Source organism: Taeniopygia guttata, chromosome 3, assembly GCF_048771995.1.
Source record: "Taeniopygia guttata chromosome 3, bTaeGut7.mat, whole genome shotgun sequence".
NCBI lineage: Eukaryota > Metazoa > Chordata > Aves > Passeriformes > Estrildidae > Taeniopygia > Taeniopygia guttata.
Genome location: NC_133027.1, coordinates 40,609,345 through 40,625,120, shown reverse-complemented (window position 1 = coordinate 40,625,120; position 15,776 = coordinate 40,609,345). Strand labels below are relative to the sequence as shown.

At 38.1% G+C, this 15,776-nt stretch overlaps 1 non-coding gene across 6 annotated transcripts in view; it reads left to right on the top strand.

The window, feature by feature from the left end:
- The window catches only part of LOC116808022 (uncharacterized), a 30,594-nt gene extending 15,332 nt beyond the window's left edge, over positions 1 to 15,262 (top strand). For 3 of the 6 annotated variants that reach the window (XR_012054973.1, XR_012054976.1, XR_012054975.1), the window contains exons 3-4: positions 13,893 to 13,987; positions 14,232 to 15,262. This is a non-coding gene — a transcript (uncharacterized protein). The other 3 variants (XR_012054971.1, XR_012054972.1, XR_012054974.1) reach the window with 2 other exon arrangements.
- Positions 15,263 to 15,776: the final 514 nt, after the last annotated feature.

Below are 15,776 nucleotides of genomic sequence, written 5' to 3'. Positions count from 1 at the left end.
AGTGGCAGGATGAGGGAGAATGGCTTCAAATCAAAAGAGGGTAGGTTTAGGTTAGATATTGGGAAAAAATTCTCTACTGAGAAGATGATGAGGCACTGGAACTGGTTGCTTAAGGAAGTTGGGAATGCCTCATCCCTAGAGGTGTTCAATGCCAGATTGGATGGGGTTCTGAGCAACCTGACCTAGTTGAAGACGTCCCTGCCATGGCAGGGGGGTGTAACTAGATGATTATCAAGGTCCCCTTCCAACCCAAACCATTCTATGATTCTGTGATTCTATGATACTGTACGGGACTGAATAGATTTCTTGACATCATGCTTATAAAACCCATTAGAACCTTGCTCTCTTGCCTATCATAAGTGATTATTTTTTGTTTCAGTAACAATGTCCTTAGACGGAGTCTGGGAGAATAAGCTGCTTCGTCTTGTTTTCACCTTTGACATTCGGCATTCTTATTTTTTCGCATGAAAATATGAGCACTTAAATCATAGTTAACAATCAGTATTTTGTTAAACCGGCATCCTATTCAGAATCAGTTGCACACCTATTTTCACCGCCTTCTTGAGTTCCTGCTTTCTGATGACACAAGACTATTCAAGTCCAGGGCACAGATATAAGTGAGGTCCAGCACTGTTAATTCTCTTTCTAGAGATGATTTTCTCTTTCTTTCATGATTTTAGCCCGTGCCAGGTAATAGCTTTTCAGACTTCCAGGACATAGTCTGGAGAGCAGTACAGGCTATGCAGCATTTCCATTTTGAATGTGGTCATCCTGTTTGTTGGGAAGAAAATGCAGGTGCATGGTTATAAGTTGCACTTTGTTACATGTCTCTATGACAGTAGTCTCTACTGCAGGTAGCAGACATGTGAATCCTCATTAGAAGAGAGCTGGCCACAAACCATGTTGTAAACCCTTAATTTTGCACAAAGGGGCCAAGCCAGCCTTAGCTCTAGTGCTTCCTGGAGCAAAGAGAATCCATGTGTGCATGGCTCTGCAGTAAGACTCCGTGGGATACAGCCTGACAAAGCAGATGTAAGTGAGGCTTACTCACCTATTGAGCAGTAGGTTTTGGGTTTTGGCTCTTTCAGCGGTCACCAGCTAGGAAGATTGTGGTGCTCACTGAACAGACACTATCTTCTCAAGCCTGTTCTTCACCATGAAGCACAGACACAAGGTAAGGCAGGGCCGGTTTAGTTCAGTCAAGCTGAACCCCTACCAACATGGAGACAATTGGCTTAACCCTTCTGCAATCGAATATAGTAAAGGTCTATTCACTGTCATTCATTAGCAAGAAGAAGAATTGCAGATCAGCCTGTTACTGGGACCATGTTCAGGGCTCAGTGGAAGTAGAAGCCATCAATTTGACAACAGGCCAGCAAAGAGAAAGGAAAGAAACATAACATGAACTTGAGAAAAAAACAGTACTGGAGTGTGAAGAAGCAATAACAATGTCTTGGAGGGAAAAGAGAGACTTTTCCATCATAGCCCTATTTTTTGCCCCAGTTCTGCTTGCTAAAGTATGTATGACAAAGTATTGCTTTGTAATGACTCCTAATTGAAATCTATAATCCCATTATAAATGCATCCAGACACATTTAGTCAAACCATATCCTGTTGAGCAAATTGAGATCCCGGCTTGTAGCTCATTTCTGAACAAATAACACACTGTGTGAGAGTCCAGGCATGGAATTAGACATCTTGTAGCAAATGCTGCCAGGTCCTTCAGGTTAGCTGAGAAACTGGGTTGCTGCTATTTGCAATTTCTAAAGCATAGCGGGATAGCTCATTTTCCGGGCTGCCTTGGATTTCCAGTTAGGCTGCCTCATGGGGATATTTTGTCTTCTGCAATATTCTACTGATGCTTAGTAGCTTAAATATGCTTTCTCTATGACTTTTTGAGAACTGGCAGGCTCTTTCATCAAAATTGAAGGCAAGTTTGCACAACTAGAACATCTCTTATTCTGCTGACCATTATTTTTCAGACATGGAAATTGAACTGGAAATAAATCCATATTTTAAGTATTTTGATAAATGGACAGAATAGCAGGTCCAATTTTCTTTCCCATGCTAAGTTCTGCTGTTCCACCTTTCAGTGTAAGATCGGACTTTGACCATTACTGAAGGAAGACACAAATTTCAAGGTCTAAAATTGCCTTCTACTTGTTAGGCTACTCTTTCACCTTTTCCTGCTACCTACTTCCCCAGAAACTAACACTTCTACCTCCACACAAATTGAAAATTCCTGCCTGAAAGTTACTCTATAATCCTTGTGTTCACCGTGTCATAATGCCAGACTCTAGGTGGCAGCATCTGTGAGTGAATTTTAGATGTTTTTCTAAAGTGCTGATTTCAAACATGTCTTAGTGATAACCACTGTAGAATAGTTTTCCTTAAAGCACTTATTTTTTTTTCTTCCTGCTCTTTTTTTCATCCTATAAAACTTAGTAATGTGGTTAATGTACAGGTGTTGAAAGAATTCATATCAGCCTGTTAACAGAGCTTCCATGATAGTTCAGTGCTTTACTGTAGCTTAAGGCACAGATGGAGAGCAGCACGGGGTGCTGAGCCATTACAGTCTGAAACAGAAAAGACAATGTTTGGGTAGAAAATATGCATTTTTTTTGCTGCCATAGAAGGTAAGGTGTGCCTCTGTGTCTTGGCTCTTCATCAGCTGCTTGTGCTGTAGCAGATGATGCTTTATCAGAGTTGTAAAAACCCAGACTGGGGGCATAGCTCTTTAAGTACTTTTCACCACAAAAAATAATATTCAAGCTGGGTACAACAATGTGCAGAGGGACAGCATTCATTCTAACAGAAGCATAGGTGTGGTGGATGTTACTGCAGTCTAATGATGATCTGAGACAAAAAGCAACAAGCAACTAAGATAGCTGAGCACAAACATACCTACAGCATAATTCAGGCAAGGAGCTTAACTGCATCTCCTGGACCAATGGGCATGGATGGAGGTCAAAGCTATTAAAACTTATTGATGGGCTGAGGACCATGACAATTAATTATCTAACTTAGACTATTAGACTAGTAAAACTTTAAATGGAATAAAAATACATTCTGAGTCCCATTCATATGTTATCTTCCTCTTTGCCCATAATAGGAGTTTGAGTATAGCAGCATCTCTTTTAACCCAGCAGCTACAGCTCTAATTATAGCCCCATTGCCATAGGGCAAGTACATGGACAAGCCTGTGCCCTGATACAGAATGAGCTAGACCATTTTCACTACCTGGTCTCTTTTCAGCTGTTTGCAGTGATACTTCTCTACTTTCCAGTAGAGATTAAATAATTTCTTTACATCATTTGTACAGATACTGCCTGAGGCCTGAACAGTTGGATCCCCAAGTGCAATGGGCACAGTCCCAAAATAGTTCATTTTGTAATGATCTGGTGTTACAATACGGCACAGCACTATTGTTGCTCAGGGAAACTAAAAACCAAAGATGAGTAGCTAGGTCACCAGTCCAAGCCCTTACTTATGTGTGTAAATACATATACAGACACATAATTAAAACTGAGGATAAAATTGTACTTGCTATATGTTTCAGAATGGGCCCTGAGAAGGGGGTGAGCTTCATATGTAAGCAAAATCAATTAACCTTTGTTTGCCCTCAGCAAACACTCCTACTCACCTGTCTCCATATCCCTGTAAATAGAAAGTTACTCTCTATAACCTACAAAAGGTGAAAAATAACAGCTACTGAAATTCATATTTATCCTTAAAAATTTCATTTGTCTCAGGAGGTATCTATACTTCTTGTTAATACCAAACAGACAAGGACTTTCAAAAAATGGGACTTTCAAAAAATGGTGCAGATGCTTTTTTCTGGCTGCTAACGTGTTTAGAATTTCCATTGTGATGTTCTTGCTTCTGTGATTAGCACATGGCTGCGTATGCACACATTTACAGAATTCTTGTGCAGTCAGAACAACAGAATATACCACTGATGCCAGGATTATTTCTGGTTTTGTATTTCCTCTCTCTATATTCATAGCTTTGTAGACTATTGCTGCATAGTTACATAGTTCTTAGCTAACTCCAGTACTTTTCCTCCCCTGACAGACAGAGACAAAATACATCCTCCAGAGGCTCCGAGCTATGGGGGTCCAAGACTAAATTCTCTGGGAAGCAAGGATGAACTACTCTCTCCCGACACTTTCTCATAAGCAAAGTACAGCTACTATCAAGAGGGGGCAGAGGGCGTGTCCAGAAGAAGGTTTGACCAGACGGGAGAATTCCCTCATCACCTATACTTCTAATTGTGAATACTTGTCAATTATGGTAATTTGGTAAATGTATAAAACTGTTTTCATCCTGTGTAGGCTGGGCATTCTTCCATATCTACCCCTGGAGGTCTTCATTAAAGACCAGCCTTTATATTATCTCCTATACTAATATTGCCTTGGAAGTCTGTTATTTCTAGGTCTTTAAGGCATCACCACATATCTACATTTGCCTCAGTCTCATACTCTAGACAACAAGAAAACAGTCTGAAGAACTTTTCAATATCGTCTAGCTAATGCTGCTCTGTCATGTTTTCTTGTTCTGTAATAATTTCATTGTAATAATTAGTGATATGACCAGTGATACTGTGCATTTCTATAGCATTCATTTTATACTTGGAGTGCAGTGCATGTATATTATGCTTTCCTTTAAATACATTCAGTACTGAATACAAGGATGTTAAGAACTTTGTATATGCATATATTTGAATAATAATGAAAATAGGTTAAATGGGGAGACTCAAGAAAATAGTGTCATACAAAACAGCAGTCATTTCATATACAAGTTAATTTCATGTACTTTACTCAAAATATGGCTCTGAAATTCTAAAGATTGTAATGCACAATGTGAAAGAGGATTTTGAGTAATGCATGATGCAGAAGGCAAAACAGTGGTCTGAATTCTGACTTGATTAATAGATGCTCTGCTCATAAAGCAGAAGCAACATACACATAAACTGGGTCAGCTTTGTGGAAAGTAGTCTCAAGAAGCTAACCAAATATGAGCTGTCTCTGCAATACTCTTAGGATTATTCCCATAACCATTGCTGCCATAACCATTCTTATTTATGTCAGAGCCTTTCAGAGAGATTCCTTGTTTCACTTATACTGATTTGCTCATACCTAAACAGGAAGGTGTGATGGGTCTCAATCAGGTCCTGGTATGGATGCACTAATCTTTATGGTCATATTTTGATGCTGGTCTCTCTTGCTTTTAGTGAACTAAATTGAAAAACAGAATCTGAGCTCCCTCAAGTAAAGAAAATTAAATTCTGGTTCTTACTGCAGAGAGCCTAAGGCATAAGCATCTCCCTGAGAAAGAAGGGGTTTATTACAAAAATCTCCTAAACAGGCATGTTCAGGCTAGCATTGTTCAGTCATCCACAATTTGTTTATGGAAGATTATCCATGCGGCCAGAAGCAACAGAAAAGTTATATTTATGTTCTCTCAAATGTAAGCTATGTTGTGTGCTAGGTTTACAATCATAAAGCTGTTGGTGTGATGCTTTGCTTTAGCATATAGCAAACATAAACACATAGATGCTGTGATGCTGAGTGTAAGTCAAATTATACAATTAAATAACTGTGTAGAATAATTCTATAAAATTTGTTTATTTCTTCAAAACTCACTGAATACAAATTCATTTAGTTCTAACCACTACTCATGGTTCTAAGGCTTTTCAGTTTCTACAGATCTTGAGAGAAAACTGGAGCAGATCTATGTATCAACATGCATGTAATGCAACAGACACTCAAGAAAACGGTGTCATACAAAACAAGAACATGTAGGATTTTTGTTGTCAAAATAATGCTGACAAGATAAGAGTATTTGTTGCTGTATGTTGGAAAATGGGGGGAAGAAAAAGCCATTCCTTTACAGAGGACCTCATAACTTTGTCCTGCACAGTTTTTGCATTTAGCCTAAGTGAATATATGCCCACTCTGCAAGTCAGTGGTTAGCACAAGAAATCCTTACTTGTGGTACCATGCAGAGCACATGGATCCACCATGCCTCTGTTGGTTAAGGCAAGTAAAAATGAAAACATCTTACATGTTCAAACAAATTACTGCATTTCCTTCAACATAAGCCCAATGCAAGGGGAACCCCAGAAAAAAAGCGTGGCAGCCCAGTCATGACAAAAATTTGCTCATGGGAGAATTTCAGGGTTCTTTTGCTATTCATTACCAGCCTCCCCTGATCAAACTGTAGTTTGATCTAGGACAGGGCTAATATTCCAGCCAAAAGAATAAATATTCCTAAAAAAAAAAAAAAAATTTACATGTAAGTCTTAACTGTAAAAGATATCTCCAAAGTGTCATTTGTTTATTTCTCTTTCTCAAAACAGTAACCAAAGCCCTAACACTAAATCCTACATGTCACGTGAATGTCACAAAAGTCCAGATGGACTTTATCTATACTGAAAACTAGCTAAAAGTATACTTTTGTTTGAACTCACAATTCCCTCTGACATCTCCTTTCCAGACTTAGTCTCACTGAAGTTCTAAGCTAATTCTTCTCCTCAACACACCCAACATTAACAGAGTGTCTTTAGCCTAGCCTGGACATAGGAGAGGAATCCCTTTTCCACTGAGACAAACAATTAGATAAATATGATGCAATTCTCCAGTTGTAGTATCAGTTCTTATTTAACAATGGAGCATACATTGCAGCCTCACTATAACTTCATTTCATATTTCTCTTTGTCTCTAAACCTCCTCTGGCACTGATATAAATGCTTGACTGATGCATAAACCAAAAACAGTGTTCCATGCAAAGATGCAGTGTTCTCCCAAGGAGAATATTAGAATATTAGAGTCTGCCCATGGGTTTCTTTGTCAGCTGCCATCCAGATGGGATCAAACGTAGCTATGGACTTTCAGTCAAAAATAACCTTAACCCAAACCCTGAAATGAACCTCAGAAAATAAAAGGCCAATGAAGATGAAAAATTCCCGAGGAAACAATTATTTTTGCACCAGTCACTTCCTTTTACAACTCCAATGATTGAGAGAAAAAGCCTAGAGGTACAGCTTGAGTGGTGCAGAAGAAGGGTTGTCTGAAAATAAAAACCCCTGTGGGCTTTATCTACCCCTGGAGAAAATCCTTTTCTGGGTAAAATGAAGAAGGAAAGTGCCTAGACTTATTTTATGTTTGGGGTTATATTTAGGAATAAAATTGCAGTAAACTGTAGGATAGCCATGTTTAGGACACTGAAAAATCTTCTAAGAAAAGGAACAGCTGAGACTTGAAGTTCCCCCCTAGGATCCTGGAGCCTCTGATAGAAGCAGGAACTGGGGCTGGAGCAGTTCCCTTATCACTTAGGATTCTTAGGAGTGAAGAAAAAATAACCAGAGAAGGAGACCTTCAAAGAGGCTGCCATGAGAAAGATATAGGCTGAAGAGAGAAACCTACACCTCTCTGGATGGTCCTTTTGCAATGCCACCCCAACTTCCAGTGTAGGTCTCTTTCCTAACTCTCTTCCTTAGATGAGCCTTCTCCTTGGCTGAATCCTAACTCAATGCCCAATACCACAGCAGAGGTGAGAACATTTGGAGGGAACAATTCTTTTGACAGCCTTGTTTTTCAGCCTCTTTTCAGCCTCTGTCTAAGCTGTTGTAGATTTTGTCCCTTTCCCAGCCAATACCCTAACCCTTAATACTGGTCCTGGCCTTAGCTAAGCCTTTGTTTTAGACCCAATGTCCCGGCCCAGATGAACATGTTCTCAGGGGACAATTATTTTTACAGCTTTGCCCTCACTTTTTCTGTTTGCAGCTGCATTCCACTGGGAGGTCTATGTTTTCTCTTTCACCTAATTCTAAGGGAATCATCATGCAAATCCTAGGCACATCCGTGTTCCCAGACAAGACCAAGCTGAGAAAAATTTCAGGGAATTTACTAATTCTTCTACCACCCCATCCCTACCCTCCACCACCTTTGTTTTATCTTTGTAGCCCTATTGCAACCAGATGCTTTCTCTCTTTCTTAGACCTAACCCCTCCCCATTGCAGGTGGTGCTAGTGGCTTTCTCACAAGTTAAAACATTACCACTGTCTGACCTTTGTGCCACTATTTCCGCTGCCAGACTTGACTATTTCCATACGAGAATTACTACATCAGCCCATCCTCCTTGCTTTGCTGGAGATTTTCCAGAGCCCTCAAGGCTGTGCCTCTGAGGTTTCCCTTCCTCTCCTTCCTTGTTCTTATGTACAGAGACACTGTCTCACCTCATGAGTGCTAATATTTGGGGACCATTCTGTCCATCCAGTCTCAGCTGTTTCAAATGTAGGATCCTTTTCTTGTCAATGAACCTTCAAGTTTTCTTTTCTGTCTTAACTCCAACCATAACCCTAAGAACAGAGGAAGTTTAAAGGCAAGGAAATTCAACCCTTGTCCAGAAAAAATTTTCTCAGTAGAGAGGTCTTTTTGTAGATCACACTTTTCTTTCTCAGCCCTTCAAACCTGGAACTCGGTATGTTTTTTTTTTTAATGTGTACTAACTTATTAATCTATCTTGCTAGTTAGTTAGTGTGTGTACTCTCTCCCAGTGTGCAGTGTCTCCAAGTATGGATTTTACATGTATTCATAATTTCTTTCCCCAGCTTGTCACAGACCATCTTATTATATTATCTTTTGGAGTTTTTTTAAATTCTTTGAAGCTGTTACTTCCATTTTAAATGTTACTTCTGTTGCACTATGACAATATTGTGTGTTGTTAATAAAACTGACTGATAAAGGAACATTTGAGGGAGAAACATAGGTTTCTATTTAGTTTTGGCATGTTTGCTCTTTAGGCAAAACTGTCTTTGAATTTCATAATGGGCTGCATTCTATAAGAAAAGCAATAATTCACATGGGAATTTTGGGAGCCCTCAACAGCTCCAACCAGGTCTTTAAATCAGTCAGTTTTGAGGCCGTCATGTTGCACCACTTGGTTATAAGGACCATCTTTGAGTTGAATCAAGTGATACTGCTTTTTGAATAATATTAACACTACTTGCTGCATTGATATATGGATAGAGAAGTATGCAAAATAATTTTCTTACAATAAAAAGACAGTTCTTACTAGATTTATCACCTGTTTATGAGTAGTTTTCTATTGCTGTTAATAGCACTTTTCATTTAACTCTCAGCGAGTTACATGCACATCCATAGGAAAGTCCAGTCTTGTAGGGCTGTCACTACAGAACCAAAGTAAATATCCATGAATTTGAATCTATGATATTTTCAATTTGACTTGTAGGGGGGAGCTGTTGATAGAGTAAATAACCACACAAGTATTTTTTTCTCTTCTGAATTACATAGAAATAATGGCATACAACTCTGTCTTCTCAGGTTAGGCCCTAATTGATAGTATTTGAATTTTCTTTTGTTACATAATGAACTAGAATATAATATTTTATTTAAATGGCTTGAATACTTTCAAGCTTGTAAGAGAATTGTGGACTGTGACTGTTGGCAGTGATAGATGGCATATTTGAAGAAATTTTCCTTTTAACCATTAATTAAAGTCATTGGCAGGAATAAAATTCTGTAAAGACTACTGAAGGGAGGGTATTGTTTCATTTATGTCTTATCTTCTTTTTTTCAAAACTCTTAAGAGAATATTGATAATTAAAATAAAGAATATTTCACCGTTTCCTGCCACTCTTCCTTATCTCTTCCCTATCTCTTCAGATTCCTTCAAAATACAATCCTCCTGTCTGAAAATGAAGTATTCTGCTTCCATAGTCATAAGGAAGCCAGCATTTCAGCAATTGTGAGGTGCCTTATTAATCAGTTGTCATTTCACCCATGCCTATGCTTGCAAAACTTGTTCAGATGCCTGCATATTTTCATGCATGCTATTCCCCCCAGGTGATATAAGCTTCCTGGCAGGGGTGATTATTTTGAGCAAGAAGGTTTTTTTCCAAATTATGTAGATTCTTGCAAGTACTATGCACTGTTCAATTTCTCAGCTATGATGAGACAGTGTTCAGTTTCCTTTATGGACAGGTGCATAAAAATATTTTAGTGATTAGCTGAAGAAAGCTAGCTTAAGAAATACAAGAGAAACCTGGAGTTTTGTTACTGGAAATTGGGAATGCTACACCTTTAAATCATCTTGGCTAACAATTCTCCACTGAAAATAAAATCTAACAGCAGAAGACACATATGTCTGTGCCCTTTATTGTCTCAAAGATTATTTATAAAATGCATAGAGCAGTTGAGAAAAAGACAATCTGAAGCTTTCATCAATAGAATATTTGCTGTGGTACTTTCAGTATTAGTTGTGATTTCATTAGAAAATATGTATAACTCAAAGAAAACTTGCCCTGTCATTGTTCAGGGAAGCAAATTACAACTGTATATTGTTTTCTGTTGTAAAATGTTTCAACATTTTAATGAAAGTTCCATATCATCACGGTATACTCATTCACTTGATATCAAGGATTTACAATATGAATTTCATGCAGTGTGAAAAGATGAAAACTCAGGCTGAGATAAAAATTTAGGCTGCTTTTCATTAGCAGTTGTTTCACTCAGGAAAGATTGCTTCTTTATTTAAACTTTTTGGAGAATATTAATGAAATGCTTTTTACACACATTGCTATTATAATTTTAAGTAAACTGGAAAAAGAGGATTTAGCCTTCTCTACATTGATTTTTATCCTCAGCTTTTCCCAAAGATCAGTACAACTTCATACATTTGAATTTTCTATTGTCTGTCTCTTCTGGTAATATTAAGTTATTAGATATAAAATTTGATGTAAATTCCTGATTTCTATAAGAATATGGAAAACTATAATTGCACTAATTATGTTCATATAGCAATGTATACGGTGGTATTCATTTCTCATGGTCTGAAATATTAATTAGATCATATTTGTAGAAGATCATATATGTAGAAGATCATATTTGTAGAAGATCATATATATGAGACTCCAATTTCTTAAAAATTTTCAGAAAATCAATCACAGAATCACATAATATTCTGAGCTGAAAAGGACCCACTGGAATCATCAAAGTCCAACTCCTCACTGTGCACAGAACCATCCCCAAAAGTCACATCATGTGTGTGAGAGCATTGTCCAAACACTTGAACTTTGTCAGGCTGGCGCTGTGACCATTTCCTGGGGAGCCTGCTCCAGTGCCCAACCACCCTCTGGGGAAAGAACCTTTTCCTGATGTCCAACCTAAACCTCCCCTGATACAGCTTCAGGCCATTCCCTCGGATTCTGTCACTGGTCACCACAGAAAAGAGATCAGTGTCTGGCCCTCCTTTTCCCCTCATGAGGAAGTTGTAACTGCAGTGAGGTCTCCCTTCAGTCTGCACTTCTCCAGGCTGGACAAAGCAAGTGACCTCAGCTGCTCCTCATACAGCTTCCCCTCAAGGCCCTTCACGAGCTCTGTAGACCCAGCACAATTGGTTTTACAGCCATATCACATTGCCAAACCCTGTCTCATTCACTTTTAGATTTTGCCCCTGGGACTTCTATATCATTAATCTTACCTACACTTCTCCAACAGGCTGAGTATTTCTGGTTTTAATTGGATTTTCCCAGGTTTATTAGGTTGACTTTTTTTTTTTTTTTTGGAAGAATAAACTGATTTTGCTCTGTTTGGCTTTGGCACAGATTTCTAATCTTTCTAGATTTTTTTGTGTCATATAATCTAACTCATTGCTTTTTACATCTCCATTCAACAGGACTGCTTCCAAATTATGGTCTTGTTCTCTCTAGCTACTCAGTCTTCCCTGAAGAGCTGACCAGAACCAGCACTAACTGATGTCCAAAGCCAGTCAGTAGGCCACTACCTTGCACTCCTGCTTAGCACTTAATTAGTAAACCCACATAATAACCAGTTCGAATGATTCTTCATAGCATTCTTTTTTCCCATATTCTATCTTCATTTCTAGTCTATGACCAAAAATGATGATGAAATTGCTGGTACTAGAATGTATTTTGTGTCCAGAATATCCATAATATGTTTCTAGCTATTAATGGATAAATATAAATGGCGAGGAAATAGTCTGATTTGCATAATACCACGCATGACTGCTTGTTGATTTTTGCATATCTGTATATGGTAATAATTTGTATTTATTTATTATTAAAATATTAATTTTTTCCTGACATTTAAGTGAGACAAATCTTGAATTCCAAATTATTCTTTTGTTCTTGAACTGATACACACACAATGTGAAGAACTTATTAGAGAGAAGAAAAATGTGGAAGATTTGTTTGATTGAATAATTAATTTTTAATCTGTTTTGTATTAATTGTTTATGTAATTTTAAATGACTACATAGAAAGATATGAATAAAATCAAATGAAAATTGAAGTAATAAAAGGTATCTGTCCTGTAAAGTCAAATTTTATTTAATCTGTTAGTGTACCAACCATTTAATGATTGTATTCTGTACCTGTGGAGTTATTAATTTTATCCTAAAACCATATAAGCTGGTTTTCATCTATAAGTGCTTTAAATCTGAAGCATGTCACTTGGACCTCGCATTCTCCAGTTTAATTCCTGCACTAGAATGAAAAGCCACAAAATGTGCCATTGTGCTATATAATACTGTGAAAAAATCAGATGCTATTAATTTGTTTTGTTTTGTTTTGTTTCCTTGTCGTCTTCAAAGGCATGGTTTAGGTTCTGACCTGCTGCAAGGCTGTGTGATGCCTTGTTGTCATGCAGTGATTGCAGTGATGGGTTGCAATTACATTACACTAGACTGCCCATATTCACTTTTTGTTATTATCTGCCTGTGGAGTGTTTTCATTAACTGTGCACTGGAAACATCCTGAATGACACAGGCATCTTCTGCTGTTTGATTTGTATGTGTGTATGTGTAGAATGCTGGAATAACAGGTAGTCAAATGTGAAATTCACCTCAGAGAAACAATGTACTGTCAGAAACATCAGTTTCTACAAAACCTTATAATTGCAAAGAAACCATCAAAACATCCATAGCAACCACCGTCAGGGTGGCTGACCAAGTGAAAAAGTCTGCTGTGAGCTCAGTTACTATGGATATATATGAAATGCATGCAGGAGTTTCTAGTTAAGTTTAAATTCTTTTAAATTCCAGACCTTTGCTATGTGCTCATAGCCAAAGTGAAGAGACAGATCTTGCTTGCTGCACCTGCCTCCTTCATCAGTTGCGCAAAGACAGCAAAATAACACTGAAAAGGGATATAGGAATTCTCAATAAGGTTATGTTAGGGAAATACGGAAGGGAATATGAAAATGATCAAGGGTGTGTAACAGGCAGAAACAGCATGAGACCTCAGATAAAGTGAAAAATGGATATCTGCATGTCATTGCTGGGGGATTGGGATGTGTCCCCCTCAAGCAGAGTACAAGTGTACCCTTCTCACTTATGTGATACCACACCTTAGAACACCTCTTCAGTTCATGCTGTGTGTGGAGGAGCAAACTGATCTGCTTTTGATGGCAGGTGGCTTGTGAACACTGGTGAATCTGTCCTTTGAGAACTGAATTTACAAACAATTCCTCCTACCACCTACTGCAGGCTGCAAATAACCTTACATGTGTCTCTCAACTCTGTAGGACATGGAGAGCCCTACAATTTTTGTAAGGTACATGGGCCTTTTTTTTTTTTTTTTTTTTTTTTTTTTTTTTGTTATGAAGTGACTGGAAAATAGTGGATGTATTACTGATTTATATTTTCTCATCTCTGAGTTCAGTGTGTGAAACAGTAATGCATTAGCAGTATTTATGGATGCTATAAAGAAGAGTAATTCACTTGTAATAACCACTGATGAGCTGTTTTTCCTTAATGCTTCATTTTTATCATAAGAAGATTTAAGTACCTAGCACTTTGTATTCCATTGAGAAAATACAAGGATTTTATTACCTTCTTATATTTTCCAGTATTGGCATGGAAAAAGCTGATGGCATCCTGTGCTGCGGAGGCTGAAGTTTGCCAGAAGGTCAAGGAAGGTGATCCATCCTTTTGCTGAGCACTGGTGAGTCTACATCTATAGTACCATGTCCAGTTCTGGCCTTGCCCCTACGAGAGAGACATAGGCAGGCTGGAGAGTCTAGTGATGAGCTATAAAGATGATTGGGTGTGACAAGAAATAAGGAATTTCCACTGTATGTGACAAGTCTTGCAGATGCTATTAATTTAGCTAATGTTATCACAACTATTAATTTGTCCTGTGTCCTCTCATTAAATCAAACTCTTTTGGTTATTTTCTTCTGTTTCAGCAACCAAGGAGTGAAAGGAAAAAAATACTGACGACACGTCACTGGCTTTCTGTCAAGAATAGGATTGTTCATCCACTGTGTACAGCTGATATAAGTAGCATTCCTCTATGAAGATTTGCCCGCTGTTTCTCTTCCTTAGCAAATCCTGCCCAGAACATTACACTAGTCAGTAACCAGAGTAGCTTTATCATCATTCATGTGCTGAAAGCTTTAGAAAACTAAAAGGACGTACAAGTGTAGAGGTAGCTCACAGTAAGGACACGTGTAGTGGCCAGAAAAAGGACCAGCTGGCTGGAGTCCAGTAGTGTATGACAATACAGAAGGGACCCAACTGTCTGTGGCTCATTGCTAATTTCCCTTAGAAGCTTGAAAAGGCATATAATTTGGTGAAGGTTACTGGCATAGGTAAAGCTAACTTTGCAGGGTGCTACCTGTTGTGTTTAGATAAAAAGTCCTTTCAACTCAGAGAGAAAGAAGATACTCCTCGAAATCTCAGGTTTGCAAGTGTAGAGATGTGGCTTCTGACAACCTGAATTTCACTTCAAGCTCGTTGTACAGTGGTTAATAGCCATTCACCTCTGAAGGTCTACCAGCGAGAAACAGAAAATGCTGGGCAGGAGAGTTTCAATGGAATTTACACCACCAGAATCTGTGGTAATGAAAAGGTTCTAATGCTTACCATCAGTTTTCAGAAATCTTAAGAAGACATAAAACCTACAGTCAACAAAGCAGAAAATCAGTCATGGGCAAAGTGCATGATAGAATCATATAAACTCAAAATAAATACATGCCATACTTTCTAGAAGATCATTTGTCTTGGGGAGAGAATATCAGACAAAAAGTTTACTTCTGAGGGAAAAAAAGAAAGATAATAACATCCTCAGCAATCTGTGTTTGTGATTTGTGGGTTGCTGGAGGCAAAACACAACATTTTCAAGGGAAGACACATTATTGTGACAATTTTATGATAAAAAATGGAGTAAAGAGAAACAGAACAAATAATAAATCTTGATTTTGTTCCAAAACCTAAATCTCAGGCTCTATTTCTGTCACCAGTTCTAATAATTTGGTAGTCATTGTTGATAAAAGGTCACTGATGTGGTTTTACTTAGCAAAGAAAAAGTATAATTGAGCAAACCTAAGGAGAACAGAGATAGAAAGAAAGGAGGGTTTTTTTTTGTCTTTTCCTCATTGTCTTGATCTTCAGTCAGGGAAGTGTATAAGGTTCAGGTGTGGAAAAGAAACCTAGTATTTTTTAACTTTTGGACATGAAAGTGTTTCAGGGCTTCCAGCCACTAGTTTGAAAACAGAAGCACAGAGAAGGACTCTCAATGGTTTATCCCTCCTGAAGAGTTGATATGCTGGGTTACTGTTTTCAAAGTGGAGTGACCATCTTAGAGACTGTATTGCTGTCTCACAGCTGTACAGCCAAATAAACAGCATCAACCTGAGAAAGGGTACTGGTGTGATGAAGCTGCTATTTGCACATGTGATTGCTTGTTGCATTCAATGAGACGACACTAACCAACTGGGAATTCCATGTTC